Below are 15499 nucleotides of genomic sequence, written 5' to 3' on the forward strand. Positions count from 1 at the left end.
CACGGCTCGGGCTAAGCTGGGAGAATTAGCCGCGATTTGATAAGACGTGTTCTCTATTAATACGTTACTGAGCTGGAAGGCTCATTCTGCCCGCTTACATCCTTGCACGTTAATGCTGACATGCATCTCCAGTGTGCGTCATCCGCCGCCGCTTTCCCCATCCAAGCAGGGGCTGTTGCAATCAGATCTGCAGGACTGAGGCACCTCGGCAGCCAGTGCTCTGGTGGGTAGGACGGGGAGGTTTGTCCCTGAAAGGTGTTCGGGGCCTGATTTCCTGGGTGAGGCCCAAAGGCGATGGGAGGGTGTTAAGCCTGAGGCCCCGGCTCTGCAGCTGGTTCAGAACAGGTTCCACCCTAACTAGCTCTTTGCACATGAAATTGTTTCATGCGATTAGGCAGGTAACAGTCCCCTAGAGCCACACGTCTATATTTTATGCAGTAAACTAAAGCCCTGAAGCCAATCTCCATGACACACACTCCTGATTTACACCCTGAGCCAGGCAGATAATTACATTTCAGTTTGATATATAAAAGGCAACATGGGAAGCTTATGAAGAATTAGCGCCGCTTTTTGCAATACCTGCTAAGTCAGAAGCGCCTGGTTAATCATTAGTTTGCAGTAATCAAACAAACATTGACATAAAGAGGGACTAACCAGCCTGATCTCTGGAGGGAACGCAGCTTGGCAGGAGAGCTCATGCCGATCTGAAGAGTTCATGGGAGGACACTTGCTATTTGATCTCGGTTTCCATTTCCTAAGATGCCTGCGTCACTTCTTTTTAAAACATCTGCTAAACTTCTGAGAGATGTTGGGGGGTAAGGAACTTTGGAGGTGGGTCAAAGGAACTGTTCAGTTATTGGGGGGGGGGAACAGAGACCTAGCAGAATAGATCCACTTGGGGGGAAAATTTGGATGCATTCAGAAGGGCAAAAATTGCCGCGGAGAAATTGAACAGATGAGACCACGTTGATGGGGTATCATGCTGGGAAGAACACTATGCTGATGGGCATGTCTGTTTTTCCTTTGACTCCCCACTAGGAGCCAGTGTTACTTTCTGCATTAAGTCATCATTGATGTGACACTGTGCCCCCATATTTGTTATAGAAATGTGTTTTTGAATATGCATTTGCATAACTCAAATATGCTACATGCAAAATGGGGCAAGTAACCTTTCATTCAAGCGCTGGTAATCAGAAGAATGCATATTGTCTACTTGTGGGCATGTATTGTTCTTGTATGTGAAGTTAGAAAGTATAAACCTGTTTATTAATCTGGAATTTCTAGTGAAAGCCATTGGTGGTACTCCACCAAGGAACTTAATGGCCCAGTGCTCAGGACAAGGATCTGTGAATAGTCTTGATTTTCCTATAAGCCTCAACTATAGTTGATCCTACAAGGGCATGTGACCATGCCACTTGGTGCTGGAATCCATCTTGAATGTGGTATTTTTCCGCAGGGGTGGGGAGAACATGACAAAGATTTCCTGCCCCGAGGAATTTCTATTGAATGAGGGGGAAGCAAATGATGAATTTTTTCAGCTGATTTCATAGACTGTTCCCCACCACAGGAGGACACACTAAGGGTACGTCTAAACTACATGCCTCCGTCGACGGAGGCATGTAGATTAGCCAGATCGGCAGAGGGAAATGAAGCCGCGATTAAAATAATCGCGGCTTCATTTAAATTTAAATGGCTGCCCCGCTCTGCCGATCAGCTGTTTGTCGGCAGATCGGGGCAGTCTGGACGCGACGCGCCGACAAAGAAGCCTTTCTTGATCAGCACAGGTATGCCTCGTGAAACCAGGTTTACCTGTGCCGATCAAGAAAGGCTTCTTTGTCGGCGCGTCGCATCTAGACTGCCCCGATCTGCCTACAAACAGCTGATCGGCAGAGCGGGGCAGCCATTTAAATTTAAATGAAGCCGCGATTATTTTAATCGCGGCTTCATTTCCCTCTGCCGATCTGGCTAATCTACATGCCCCCGTCGACGGAGGCATGTAGTTTAGACGTACCCAAAAAGAAAAGAACTCTAACAAGGGGAGAAGCTGTTAGACCTAGGTCAGCTCTGGCCTGAAAAGCTTTACCGGAAATAAGAATTAGGGTGAAAAATTACAATTTGTCACTACACCTACACTTCAGGGATAAAGTTGAATTAAGCTACACAACTTTTGCTATGTCAATTGCGTAGCTTAAGTTAAAGTAGCTTAATTTGGCTTTTGGCGCTGTCTACACAGCAGGAAGTTGAGGGAAGAACACTCTTCCTTCGACTTCCCTTATTCCTCGTAAAACGAGGGTTACAGAAGTTGGAGTAAGAAATCCTCCAGTATGACATTATTTTGAAATAATGACTTGTAGTGTAGACGTGCACTATGTCATTTTGGAATAATGTCAGTTATTGTATTAGGCTTAGCTGGTATGTTTTCTATTATTTTTTATCAGTATCTTACTTTGATCTAACTGTTATCACATGAAATCACTTAAATCCTACATTTCAGCTTAGAAAAGAGGAGACTAAGGGGCGATATAATAGAGGTCTATAAAATCATGACAGGTGTGGGAAAAGTGAATAAGGAAAAATTATTTTCTTATTCCCACAATATAAGATCTAGAAGTCACCAAATGAAATTAATAGGCAGCAGGTTTAAAATAAACAAAAGGAAGTTTTTCTTCACTCAGCGCATCGTCAACCTGTGGAACTCCTTGCCAGAGGATGTGGAGAAGACTAGAACTTTAACAGGGTTCAAAGACGAGCGAGATAGATTCATGGAGGTTAGGTCCATCAATGGCTATTAGTCAGGATGGGTAAGAATGGTGTCCCTGGCCTCAGTTTGTCTGGAAATGGATGACAGGAGGGGGATCATGGGAGGATTACCTGTTGTGATCCCTCTCCCTGGGGCATCTGGTATTGGCAACTGTCCCCCGACAGGACACTGGGCTAGGTGGACCTTTGGTCTGACCCAGTCTGTCCATTCTTATGTTTATACTTAATAACATCACTTTCATTTATTATCCATCCCAGTGTAAAATAGTTGTTACCTGGAAGTGGGGGGGCAGCTGTGCATTTTTCTTTCATTGATGAAGAGGACAAATGTTATGAGCTTTCCCCGTGTAAAACTTTTATAGAGTAAGACGGATTTATTTGGGGTTTTAGTCCCTTGGGGGGGGGGGGGGGAGCGGCTGTGCTCCTGGGTACTGACACATCCCTGTAACTGAGCTCTTATAGCTAAACTATTATCAATATCTGTGCTCCTAAGCTAAGGGACTGTGATCCCAACTCTGAGCCTTTGCTGGGGGAGACCAGAGCTTCTGCTTCAGCAGGACACGGTGGTGGGAGCACCCCCGAGGGCAAGTAGGTGGGCTTAATGATATGACCAGCCCCTCAAGTAAGAGTCTCAAGGAGATCTCTGTGACCCAACCTGTCACAATTAGTGCCTGACCTTTCCTTTTTCATCCCTACTGTTATCTGAGATGAAAGAGGCGCTCTCTGTCATGTAGCTATCCATAATCTTTTATGGAAATATGCCTATGAATATGCACAGCTGGAAAATGCTTTAAGCAAAACACTCCACGGAAGGTATCACTTGAAAAGTTGCAATCTGTTGCAGGTGTATATTCTATTTATGCGCATATATCAGTCCTGTATATGAAGTCAGAAATATAACGTACGAACCTGTTTTATAATATAGACATGCTAAGTGAGGGCAATTAAAGGTGTTTTAGAAACTTGATGGCTCATGGATAAGGGCAATTATCTGTAAATAGATTGGTTTTTCCTATGGACCTGTCTGGAGCAGGGGCTCTGAGTCCCCATGAGGACATGGGTTTAGGTCATCTGAGGCTGGGACCCTTCTTAGTCCTTGTCCTTTTCCACTGAAGGTGAGAAAAAGTTGAGATAGAACACAAAAGATCCCTGCCTTTAGCAAACTCGATATAAAGGTGGGGAACCAAACTCTGCCAAGCACACTCCTGCTTACTACCCAAGATGACTGCTGGAAACATCGAAGATCGAACAGGGAAAGTATCAGGTCTAGGCTGGTAGGCTCTCCAGCCTGTGAAAAAAGATTATTAGTACTACTGTCAAGGTTAGACGTTGCATGCAACACATTTCTTAGTGTATTAGGCTGAGCTGGTGTTTTAAAAAAAAATCTAAGTAACTTACTTTGCTTTTTGTGCTGTTGCTTGCAACCACTTTGATCCTACTTTTTATACTCCGTATAATCACGTCTGTTTATTAATAAGCCATTGTTACCTGGGGGAGAGTAGGTGTGCATCTCTCTGGTTACATAGGAAGAGGCGGCCAATATGAGCAGAGTAAGATGGATTTATCTGGGGTTCTGGGCCCCGCTGTGCACCTGGGTGCTGTGGTAAGTCCCTTTGACTGGGCCTTGTCAGAGCTGAGCTGATCTCAGTGTGGCTACGTCTAGATTGGCATGATTTTCCGGAAATGCTTTAAACGGAAAAGTTTTCCGTTAAAAGCATTTTCGGAAAAGATCGTCTAGATTGGCAGGATGCTTTTCCGCAAAGCACTTTTTGCGGAAAAGTGTCTGTGGCCAATCTAGACACGCTTTTCCGCAAAAAAGCCCTGATTGCCATTTTCGCCATCAGGGCTTTTTTGCAGAAAACAAATCTTTGCTGTCTACACGGGCCCTTTTGCCCGAATGGGAGCAGCATAGTATTTCCGCAAAAACACTGACAATCTTACATGAGATCGTCAGTGCTTTTGCGGAAATTCAAGCAGCCAGCTAGGCAGCTAGCAAGTTTTTCCGGAAAAAGTGGCTAGTCTAGACACAGCCTGTGTGTATTACGCTGCTGTGGGTTGTGACCCCATCTCTGGCAGTGCTAGCAGAGGCCAAAGAGCCTGGCTCTGCAAGGCTATGTCTACACTATGAGGCAGGGGTTCCCAACCTTTTTCGGTCCCCGTACCCCCTTGGCTTTTAGTAACCCTTCCCGTACCCGCTATTCAATATGAAAGGAAATACATTCTAGACTCTAGAATCCACAACTCTTTTCACTAACACTACTACTTTTGGACTATTTCAATTGGGATAATCTAGTTATTTACCAAATATTCCCCGTACCCCCTTGAAAAGCTTCTCATACCCCCTGGGGGTACGCAAACCCCAGGTTGGGAACCCCTGCTATAAGGTTTTTGTGCACAAAAAATGGCGGAGCGCACACCTCAAGCGCATTTTTGTGCAAGAAAACTGACAGGACAGAGGGCTTTTGCCAGTAGAGTTATTCCTCTCCCCATGAGGATTAACTCCTTTTTGTGCTACAGCTCTTGCACAAAAAGGCAGGTGTGGATGCCCTGGAGGGCTTTTTGCACAAGAAACCCTGTGGGAAAAAGCACAGGGGCGCTGATGGCCATTCTGTGAATGGCCATCAGAGCTTTCTTGTGCAAGAGCGTCCATGCACTGTGAACGCTCTCTTGCACAAAAGCACATCACTTTTGCAATGCGCTTTGAGGTCTGGATGCACTTTTGCACAAGATCTCTTCTGAAAAAGGCTTCTTGTGCAAAAACCCTGCAGTGTAGCCGAAGCCCAAGACAGAGTAAGAGGAGCACCTAGGAAGGTTGGCTCAGTGCTATTTCAGGGGTTACCAGGGGATCTCTATCCCGTCACATTCCCTACTAGTCAGTCATAACAGAGGAGGAGGAGGCCAAGGTGAAAGAATCATAGAGCCCATAAACCAATACTGGGCCACCCGGAGTCTGCGGGCTACATTTGGATCATTGGGGTTCCATGTGTTTGTTGTTGCCCACGTGCAGGGTTGCCAGATTCTGTTGGTTTCAGTCCGCCTAGTTTTTTCCTACTTTAATTACTTTCATTAGCATTACTAAAGTGATTTGCACTTAAAGCCAGGGCACGTGCATTGAGATGCGCGCTGGTTGCACACAGTATTGACAGTAAGAACCGTGCGCTCCCTCTGCATCCAAAGTGCTGCTACGGTTCAATCGGCAAATTCAAGGGATGCAAGCACGTTAGCAAAACTCCCCTCTCCCAGGAGCCCGTCTTGGTTCTGATAATCTTACAGCCCACTGAGACAAAGGAAGGCCACACCTGCGGCCCCCTCACTAGCCTTGCTTACCCATGGCTGCTTGGAGTGCTGCCAGAGTCCAAGGCCTGGGTAGATCTCCAACCCAGAGAGCAGGGCGAGGTGAGAAAGTCTGAAGTCAAAGCTGGATTCTCCTTGTTCTCCAGCCCAGGAGCTAGCTCTGGGTGGGAGCTGGAATCAGAGGCTGTGTCCAGACTCAGGGTTTTTTTCGAAAAAAGTAGCCTTTTTTCGAAAAAACCTCACCTGCGTCTAGACTGCAGCCGCGTTCTTTCGAAATTAAATAGAAAGAACGCGGCTTTTCTTTCGATGGCGGTAAACCTCAATTTACGAGGAAGAACGCCTTCTTTCGAAAGTTCCTCTTTCGAAAGAAGGCGTTCTTGAATGTAAATAGGGCTTCTTTGAAAGAGAGCATCCAGACTCACTGGATGCTTTCTTTCGAAAAAACAAGCCTCTTTTTCGAAAGTTCAACGTGCAGTCTAGACGCTCTCTTTCGAAAGAGGCTTGCAGTCTAGACATAGCCAGAGAGAGGAGTGAATTTCAAGGCAGAAGAGAGTTGTCTGCCCAGCTAGGTCTGTGGCCCATTAAGTGGAGCTGAGAAATTCCAAGAACTGAAAAAGCACTTTAGCAAAATCAGGCCCTGCAAGTCCAGGAGTTTCAGTCCCATCCAAGTAGAGAGGAGAGTCAGGCAGACTCAATGCATTACACTGACCACGGCTGACTGTCTCAGGCCAGGGGCGAGGATACGGAGCAGTCCATCTCCTGGTGGTTCATAGCCCTTCAGCGTTGACAGCCTCCGCAATTCATCACGTAAAGAACAGGAACACGGATTGCAAATGACAGGCAGATTATGCTCTAAGTAGACCCGGGCTTTCTTCATTTGGGTCTGGAATTGGCCTGAGGCTGCAGGGGAGCGTGACAGTGATAAATAGGTGCTGTGGCTGACATGGCTGCCTTGCACACCTGTCCTGGCAAGCCAAGTGGGCATTTCATTAGCATCATTTTGTTAACCGCTCAGTGACTGGAGACCTCCACTGCCATGTTGCGTTTTAGGCTCTGGCAATGTGGAGTGAGTGGTCAGCTTGGGCCGAGCTCTGGAGATGGAACCCCTAGACTGTTGTCCCTTGCAGGAGGAGCAGGGGAAGCTGGAGGGAAGTGTGAGACAGTAGGAAAAGACTTCAGCCCCCAGGGAGACAGCGGGAGAGCCCGAATAAGGAAGGCACCAATTGATGGTAGAAGCTCAGCTGCATCTGGGTCTGCTACTGAATTGACTTCACCTCCTCCAGCACCCTTCTAAGAACTCCACGTCGGCTTCCGCAAGCCACAGGAACCCTTCCCAGCAGGGCCTGTGCCCCAGAGACTGTGTATAAAGGCAGGGGTGGGGCTTATGCGCAAGGAGGCGGGGCATATGCATAAGGAAGTGTGGTGAATGGATGAGTGCATGTCTCAGGGGATAGTGGTGCTGAGCGGGATAAGTGCAGTGTGTGGGGGAGGGCTGAGGGTGGGCGTTAAGGAGCAAGTGGCAGTGTATATATGCAATACAGGGTGGAGGTGAGGGGCTGGCTGTTGTGGGGAAAGAGTGGAAGGAGTGTATGTTAGAGCGAATAAATGAAGGTGAGATGCCAGAGTGGCCATGAGACAACAGGTGTTTCAGGTGTACTCTCTGGGTATGTCTAGACTACAGGCTTCTGTCGACAGAAGTTTTGTCGACAGATACTGTCGACAAAGAGCGTCTAGACTACATTGAGTTCTGTCGACAAAGCAAGTTGCTTTGTTGACATGGTAGTGTAGATGCAAAGGACAGTTTACATGCAATAACACCTTCTGTCGACAGAAACTCTGTTGACAGAAGGCGTTATGCCTCGTAAAATGAGGTTTACCAGCGTTGACAAAACTGCTGAGTTCTGTTGACGTTATGTCGACAGAACTCAGCGGTAGTGTAGACGCAGGTTTAGTTTTGTCGACAAAAGTCCACTTTTGTCGACAAATCCCTGTAGTCTAGAAGTACCCACACAGGCCAGGTCTTCGCTAGACCCGGAAACTCGGCTTAAGGCACTCAACTCCAACTAAGTACAATACATAGCTGGAGTCGGCGTACCTTAAACTGAGCTTGGCGGTATCCCCACAGCAGGAGGCTGACAGGAGCAAATACTCCCATCAGCTTCCCTTACTCCTTGTAAAAGGAGAAGTACCAGATGCTGGCAGGGGCTGCCTCTGAGTTTGATTTAGTCTTAACTAGACTCACTAAATCAAACTCTGGGATATCAATCATGGCAATCTTACATGTAGTGAAAACAAGCCCTTATAGTCAGGGTCGATCTATCCATTAGGCACAGTGCCTAGGGCCCACGATACTTTTAGGGGCCCACAAAAGTGTTTGAATCCCTTTTAAAATCAGAAGAAAAAAATGAGCTTTTAGGGTCGAAGAAAATATTTTAATTTTTTTCTCACATCAGAAAAAAAATGAAACGTTTAGGGTCCACAAAAATCTATTACATTTTGCCTAAAACAGAAAAAAAATGTTGAAGTATTTGAAGTTATATCAAAAATAATTTTTAATATTTTTTTTTATGGATGAAGGGGAACAAAGGCAAAAGTGCCTACGGCCCACGAAAATCATAATGTGGCCCTGCTTATAGTGCATGTATTCAAATTAAAATACAGACATACATATATAAGCGTGTAGTCTTGTGGCACTTTAAAGACTAACAGATGTATCTGGATATAAGTTTTGGTGGTTAAAATCCACTTTTTCAGATGCATCTGGCAAAGTAGGCTTTTGCCCATGAAAGCTGTTGTCCAAATGCATCTGGTGGTCTTTAAGGTACCACAGGATTCCTCGTGGTTTTTGTGGATACAGACTAACACGGCAGCCTCTCTGAGACTTGACACTGTTAGCTTGTTTTCCCGCCTTTGTGACCCAGACATTAAGGGCTTAGTGTTGCAATAGCAAATTGGCATTTCAACTGAGTTTTGGTCACCATTAAACGAGTGTCCAAGTCTCGGTATGGTTCCCAGTGGACATATGTTAAAATAAATTGAGGCTCCTAATGATCTGTTTGTGTACACTGAGCAGATACTTTGGTCTAATGCATCACAATGAGCATTGTTAGCCCAATCAACGAGACACCTCAGTGTGGAACATGCGGGCAAATAACACATCATGGCGGAGGTGCACTAACAGAAACGTGCCGAGGGCTAGGGAGCGACTGAAGCCACCTGGGGCGGCTGCAGGTCTTCCCAGAGGTTCAGCCTCAGAGCTGCGTGTGTGAGTGGAAGGTGAGAAGCTAAGACAACAGCTGCTGGGGAGAGGCCCTTCTGAATTGAAGTCTATCGGGCAGGCTTCCCTTCCCTCTGCCAATAGCTGCCTGTTTCCCAGCATCGACCGGCCTCTTACATTCCTAAGAAAGGGCAAAATAATCTGCACCATTAAAAAAAAATTAATTACTTTTCACCAACTTTTCTGGGCATCGCTTGGACGTTGCCTCTTTAAAACTCTCTGAGCCCAGTGAAAGTCGGCTCCGTACAATGCACTTCACATACTAATGGCGTCTAATTCCCTGTCCGATAAAAGCAGAAGGGAAGATAAAAAGGCCTGCAGGCAAATAGGATTAATCGGGTGTCAGAGGTGCCTAATTAGAAAGAATGATGGACTGGAATGCAATGTGCAGGAGGCAGGAGGCAGGCCAAGCTGTTCCTAATGGTTGCTTCTGTGTATGTAGATGCTTCCTCTGTACACAATGCAAATGCCTGAACAGCAACAAGTAACCTCTTTCCTGCTCTGTCCCTTTACCTGGAGCGTTCTGGAGCTGGCTGTACGTCGCCCCATTCGTCACGGTGACAGGGAGAAGATGTAATCCATCCCGCAGCTGAGTGCGTCCTGAAAAATCAATGCATTCAAAGATCTGCTTTCTTTCCTTCCCCATTTTCTTCCATTCCTTCTAACCTCTTATTCTCATTTGGGGAATCCTGATTCGTTGGTCAATATTCCCCGTCTTCCCTCTTCTTGGAGGCTCCATGGCAACTTATGAAGAAACCTCACGTCGAACAGACTCGCTGGCCTCTTTTGGAGCCTGAGGTGATGTTGCCATTAGACTTGCCCTGTTATAATTTGGCCTCTTATTAGAGCAAGGCTCTTTGGGTGGCGGGGGGAGGGAGGGACAGTTTGCCTTGGTGGACTAGTGGTTGGAGAAAGAGCCACTTGCATATAGGTTATTAGTCCCAATCTGGATCAGCAGAGTCATAGTTGAAGGTCATGATGGATGAGGCTTTGATCCAGGCAACTTTGGAGGCTTCTAACTGAAATAAGTCTGAGGGGTGTGGCGGGGGGGGCCTCAGATAGGGAGAGGTGTCTGCTTGGCACAAGCCACTGCCTGCTTGTCGACATGCAGTCGAGAGGCAAACAACTGTGTATGTCTAGGAAGGTAGTTCTATATCAGTGTTTTTTAAACTTTTTAAGTCTGATGAACAGGCAGCCATTTTGAATTCTGTTCTTCTCCACAGCGCACCTCGCGGCACACAGGTGGAACACAGTTTAAGAAACACTGCTTTATATTGAGACATATTAGTTGGTAACATTAAGGGGGTGGATTGTGCTGTCCCTGTGCTGTGGATCCACCTGGCACTTTTCACCAGCATCCACAACTCTTAGGCATACACGGGTCTTGTTTCACACCCTTAGAATATGCATGTGCGACTTTGGCGTGAACGCTGTATGGCACGGGATATCATGGGTGTCACATGTGAATTACTGGCACCCCCAATGAGCACGTGACCCACTTCCTTGCATGTGTGTGTGCAGTGCGTGTTGGTGGTGTCCAGGGAGGAAGGGCGTGGGGAGGATTTTGGTATTACACGGTGGGGTTTCCAATCTCCTGCCCTTCGTGGGAGCTTCTGAGCACGAGTGGGGCTAATTTCATTTCACGTAAGGCATTCGAGTGAATCCTTTTCACCATGCAAAATCCATTGCAACCTTCTCATTAATCCCCCCAGTACAGATACTTACTCCAGGCCTAATCCTCCTCTGCTATTGTGTCTCTCTTCAGCAGCTTAACAAATTCCTGCCATTTCAATAGAGGACCCAAAGTTGAAATCTCCCAGGGGCTCTATGCCTTCTTCCCAGGCAGCGTCTGTGCCAGGGCCGGGCAAGGAAGAGCTCGGTAGCAGGATGGGAAGCAGAGGTCACCTGTGACATGAGAAAAATTGCTTCACTGGGAGCATGTGTCAGGTGAGACAAAACACATTGTGCCAAGGCCAAATTAAAATTGATCGTGGCTTTGTTTGGTTTTTAGCCTGGGGTGGACTCTAGTTCAGGTGGGGAAGCTATCTCTGGCTTCGAAGGTATCAATAATGTCCCTGGATCTAATTAAGGACCTTGCCAAAGGGTTTTGTTTGTGGGGCCTAGTGCTTCGTTGCCGGCAGAACACCATCCGCCCATTTTAAACAGGTCCTCTCTTCCTCTGGTTACCCAAGCCCAAAGTAAGCACTGGGCTGGCTACATACAGGCCTCTGCAGCTAGCTCTGAGTCCTTTCCAGTCATTAGAATGGCAGCAAACCCAAGAGAGGGATGCCCATTAGAAAATTCCTCTGAATACTTGTATTTTGAACTCTTCCCCAGTTTGTTTCTCTTTCCCTTGCTCTGTCCTTCTCCTTGGAGCAGGTAGGACACCTTCCCTCTATCCCTGAGTGGCGGTGGCAGTGCCATCAAGTGCTTAGAGTAAGTGAGTGGAAGCCAGGGCTCCTGGGTTCTGTGTCCCATTTCTGCCACTGACTCACCACAAATCCAGGGTCACGTCACTTAGCCTTCCTCTCCTCCATGTGTCAATTGAGGAAATCACATCTGTTGCCCGTTTGCTTTGAGATCTCCAGATGAAAGGCTGAAAGATTGGCAGGTGGGTATTCCTCCCTCTGCCTGCTTGCATGGCCGTGTCTTTTCATCTGTGATTTTTTTTTAAAAAAAAGGGTCTGACAACTATTTCCTAAATTTACCCCACGAAATAATTGTGGGGCCCATTGCATCAGACCATTCCCCTCTACATCCAATGTCCTGTTGGCAAGTGGTAAATATCTGGCACATTAGGGGATGGAGGAAGTCCCGTATTGCATCCGACAAGGACGGGACGAAGGGCAAAACCCCTTATTGAGCCCTGAAGTTCTGCCTTTGTTGACCATTCTCTCACCATGAGTTCTTCAAATATTAGCAGTGCTTGTAATGTACTTGGCCTCTGCGAGATAGGATGACTTGTACATTCCAGAGGCTCATATTGATCGGCGGGTTCCCATTTTTTAGTCGCATTTCCCATGTAAACGTCCTGAAATGACTTTGATCTATTCTGAATTTTTTAAATCTCGTTTTATTGTAGTAGGGGATTTAATCCTCTTTTACGTCCTGGTGTCTCTTCAATAGGCCCTGGTACACATTTGTTTTCCGCATGGCATTTACACAGTGTTACTGCTCCACGAGACTTCTTCCAAAAGATAGAATCGCAGTGGAAATTAAACACAAAAGACTAAATGCTCCCGGTGAGCCAGGAGCGGCTGTCTTGCTGTATTTAAGTTTTAAGACTATTTGGATGAACACAGCAATTTTTTTCTCTCTTTGATTCTGTCTTTATAAAACTCCCCCAAGGAGCCAGAGCAGCCTCTAGGCAGATGCAAATATATTTGTTGCTTTTATAAAATAGAGGAGGGGAAAAATACAAAAAAGCAAAAAAGCCAAAGCAAACCAACTACAAATCCCCTGAAGTTAGCACCCGTGCAAATGTCAAAGTCAGAAGGACTGTTGCTCCATCAGAAAAAGGTGATCGAGGTGTGTTGGCACATCAAATACGCCATGAAGCAGTGTCCTAGGCACAAGCTGGAGAAGCTCTCCGTTAAGCACACAGGCTGGAGTGGTGTTCTTCTTGGAAGGCAGCAGCAAATGTACAACCGGCCGTGCCTGTAACATATTGTGGAGCTGCCTTGCAATGGATGGCAGACGTGCCTGGTTATGTGACAGTCGGGGCGTGAGGGGTGGTGTTCCTAGGGGCAGCTTGTGTAAACAGGAGATGTGAGGGTGCATAGGTCTTGAGAGGGGAACGGGCATGAATGAGGTGTCTGCAGAAAGGCATAGCATAGATTAGGAGAACAGGTGTAGCAGGAGGTGTGCGGAGGAGGAGGGGATGTTGTGGCATAGTGGGGGTTGTCTGCTCTGTGACCCGGGGTCCCCCTGCGCTGGAATGGGAGATTCTCACTGACTCTCCCAAATGTGGATTGGCTCAGCCTCCCAGGGAGGGAGACAAAGGAAGGAGGGCAGAGACCAGCACCTGGCTGGGGGGCAGGGCTGGAAGAGAGGCTTTTAGTTTGTCTGGGATCATGGAGGAAGCAGCCTAGGCAACGGGCTGGGATTTAGGGGCCCAGTCTCCCCCATCTCGAGGGGGGCTGAGGCATCCTAGGCCTGCCCTGGAACCAGATTACATCTGTGTTGTGCTGTATCCTGGAGAAGCAATAAACTCCCTCTATTCTACTGGCTGGTGGGGTCTGTTCGTGCCACTACAGGGGTGCAGGAGAAGGGAAAACCCCAACGCGCTGCCACACTAAAGGCATAGCATAGATTAGGAGAACAGGTGTAGCAGGAGGTGTACGGAGGAGGGGATGTGCACAGTGTGCAGAGTGTACACCTGTGTTTGTGTGCGGCAGTGTGCCAGAAACACACAGCTCCCTTCTTAATCCCCAACAGAACGTGTAGGCCCTCCCTGGTGTCTCTAGCCTCTGTCAGAAGCTGGGAACGGGCAACAGGGGGATGGGTTACTTGATGAATCCCTGCTCTGTTCCTTCCCTCTGGGGGCACAAGGCACTGGTCAGTGTCAGCAGACAGGACACTGGGCTAGCTGGACCTTTGGGCGGACCCAGTGTGGCCGCTCTTATGCCTGGAGACCACAGACAAACTAACCCTTCCTGGAATCTGGCTTTACCGGTGCCGCCAGAATAGTAACACCTCACAAAAGCCCAGCCTACCATTCCTGTCTGCTTTGGGCTGCTCTGAGCTCCCTAATTCCCTCTCAGGAGACAGCTTCTCCCTCCTTCCTGCTCCCTGCGCTGGATTTAATGAAACCCAGCTCATCCACTGGACTGCTGCAGGGGTCCAATGCCTCCTGAACGGGTGGTCAACAGACGATTCCCACTTCCCCGTTACATATGCATGTGAGGGTAGAGGCATGGATGTTGGGGGAGGGAGAGGGGTGTTTTTGCCCCCAATCCAATGGCCCTGAGCACTTTATTAAAATGCAAAATGCGGCGCTCGCTTAGGAGCCATAAGACACGGGCTCAGCATGATCAAACCTGCCTCCCTGTGTCATGCTTCAATCTTCGCTTCCTACCGATCTTTCAAAACAAGGTGCAGCTAACAAGACAATCATGTCCTGAGACAGCTAAAGCAGCCGCCAGCGCAGTCCGTGGATAAAGCGTTTGACACTGACTGTAACATTTAAAGAGAAATCTCTCTCCAATCCACTAGCACTAGCCACTGGTACTGTAATCTTGATGGAAGTCTCCTGGTTCATCCCTGTCATTATAACTTGCTTGTTTCTACCGCGTAATTTGTCTATGGCTTCTAGAGTTATGGATGTTGTGGATATTTGTATAGACTCGCCCACTTACAATGCACATCAAAATAACCCTTTGTTCTAATTTAGTTTTTTTTCTTTCCCCACACCCTATCAAATAGTTGCTAATAAATCACCCAATAAACACATTGAGAATGAGCCGTACTGGAGAGAGAAATTCAGTGTCCAATGCAGGCATCATTTGCACCCCACGACCGTAAAGATGAATGATGATGACTCCCTTTTCAAAGCTCCTTTTAGTTGAAAATATTTATCCTTGGGAAACAATAACAACAACAAAAAAGCAGCCTATGGATTTCACCGGGAAAGATCCGAACATGCACGGAACGGAACTGTCGCAGCCAAAATTGCTTCATATATCATAGACCAACAGTAGGCAGATAATGGCAAACCAGTTCTGATCAGGGAGTGATTATTATTGCTGATTCCAAGCATGATGTGCAGAGCAGGCAGACTCCTGCTTGATGTTCTTACATTGGGCTGACCTTGCAGCATCGAGATTCACAATGGGTTTGCGTTGACCGGTAAAATGAGGTGCCAACATGATGGAGAAGTTACAAAAGAAGTCAATCATCTTTCTTCTCTGTCTTGCTTTGCTTTTTCAAATGAGAGCATCTCTCCTTGCTGGAGGTGGGCATGGTAGCAACCTCTGTCTTCCTGTCTAATACCGTCAGCTTTCAAATTACCCCAAAATTACCCTGCCCAATGGAGAAGTGTGGCCAGATAAGTGATCGGAACTCAGGCACTGGCAGAAATGGGAAGTGGAGTGGGGGAATTATGATTGGATCATTTATTTTAATGCCAGTCTGTTCTTCCCCGGATAATCTGATGTGATATTCAAACAT

General features: G+C 47.1%; 1 long non-coding RNA gene across 1 annotated transcript in view; it reads left to right on the forward strand.

Moving 5' to 3' along the window:
• Positions 1 to 662: 662 nt before the first annotated feature.
• The window catches only part of LOC142820498 (uncharacterized), a 29591-nt gene continuing 14754 nt past the window's right edge, over positions 663 to 15499 (forward strand). The window contains exons 1-2 of the long non-coding RNA XR_012897719.2: positions 663 to 831; positions 11097 to 11278. This is a non-coding gene — a long non-coding RNA (uncharacterized LOC142820498). The remainder of the gene's footprint in view (positions 832 to 11096; positions 11279 to 15499) is intronic.

This window comes from Pelodiscus sinensis, chromosome 25 (genome assembly GCF_052426305.1).
Source record: "Pelodiscus sinensis isolate ZL-2025 chromosome 25, ASM5242630v1, whole genome shotgun sequence".
In the NCBI taxonomy this organism is placed as follows: domain Eukaryota; kingdom Metazoa; phylum Chordata; order Testudines; family Trionychidae; genus Pelodiscus; species Pelodiscus sinensis.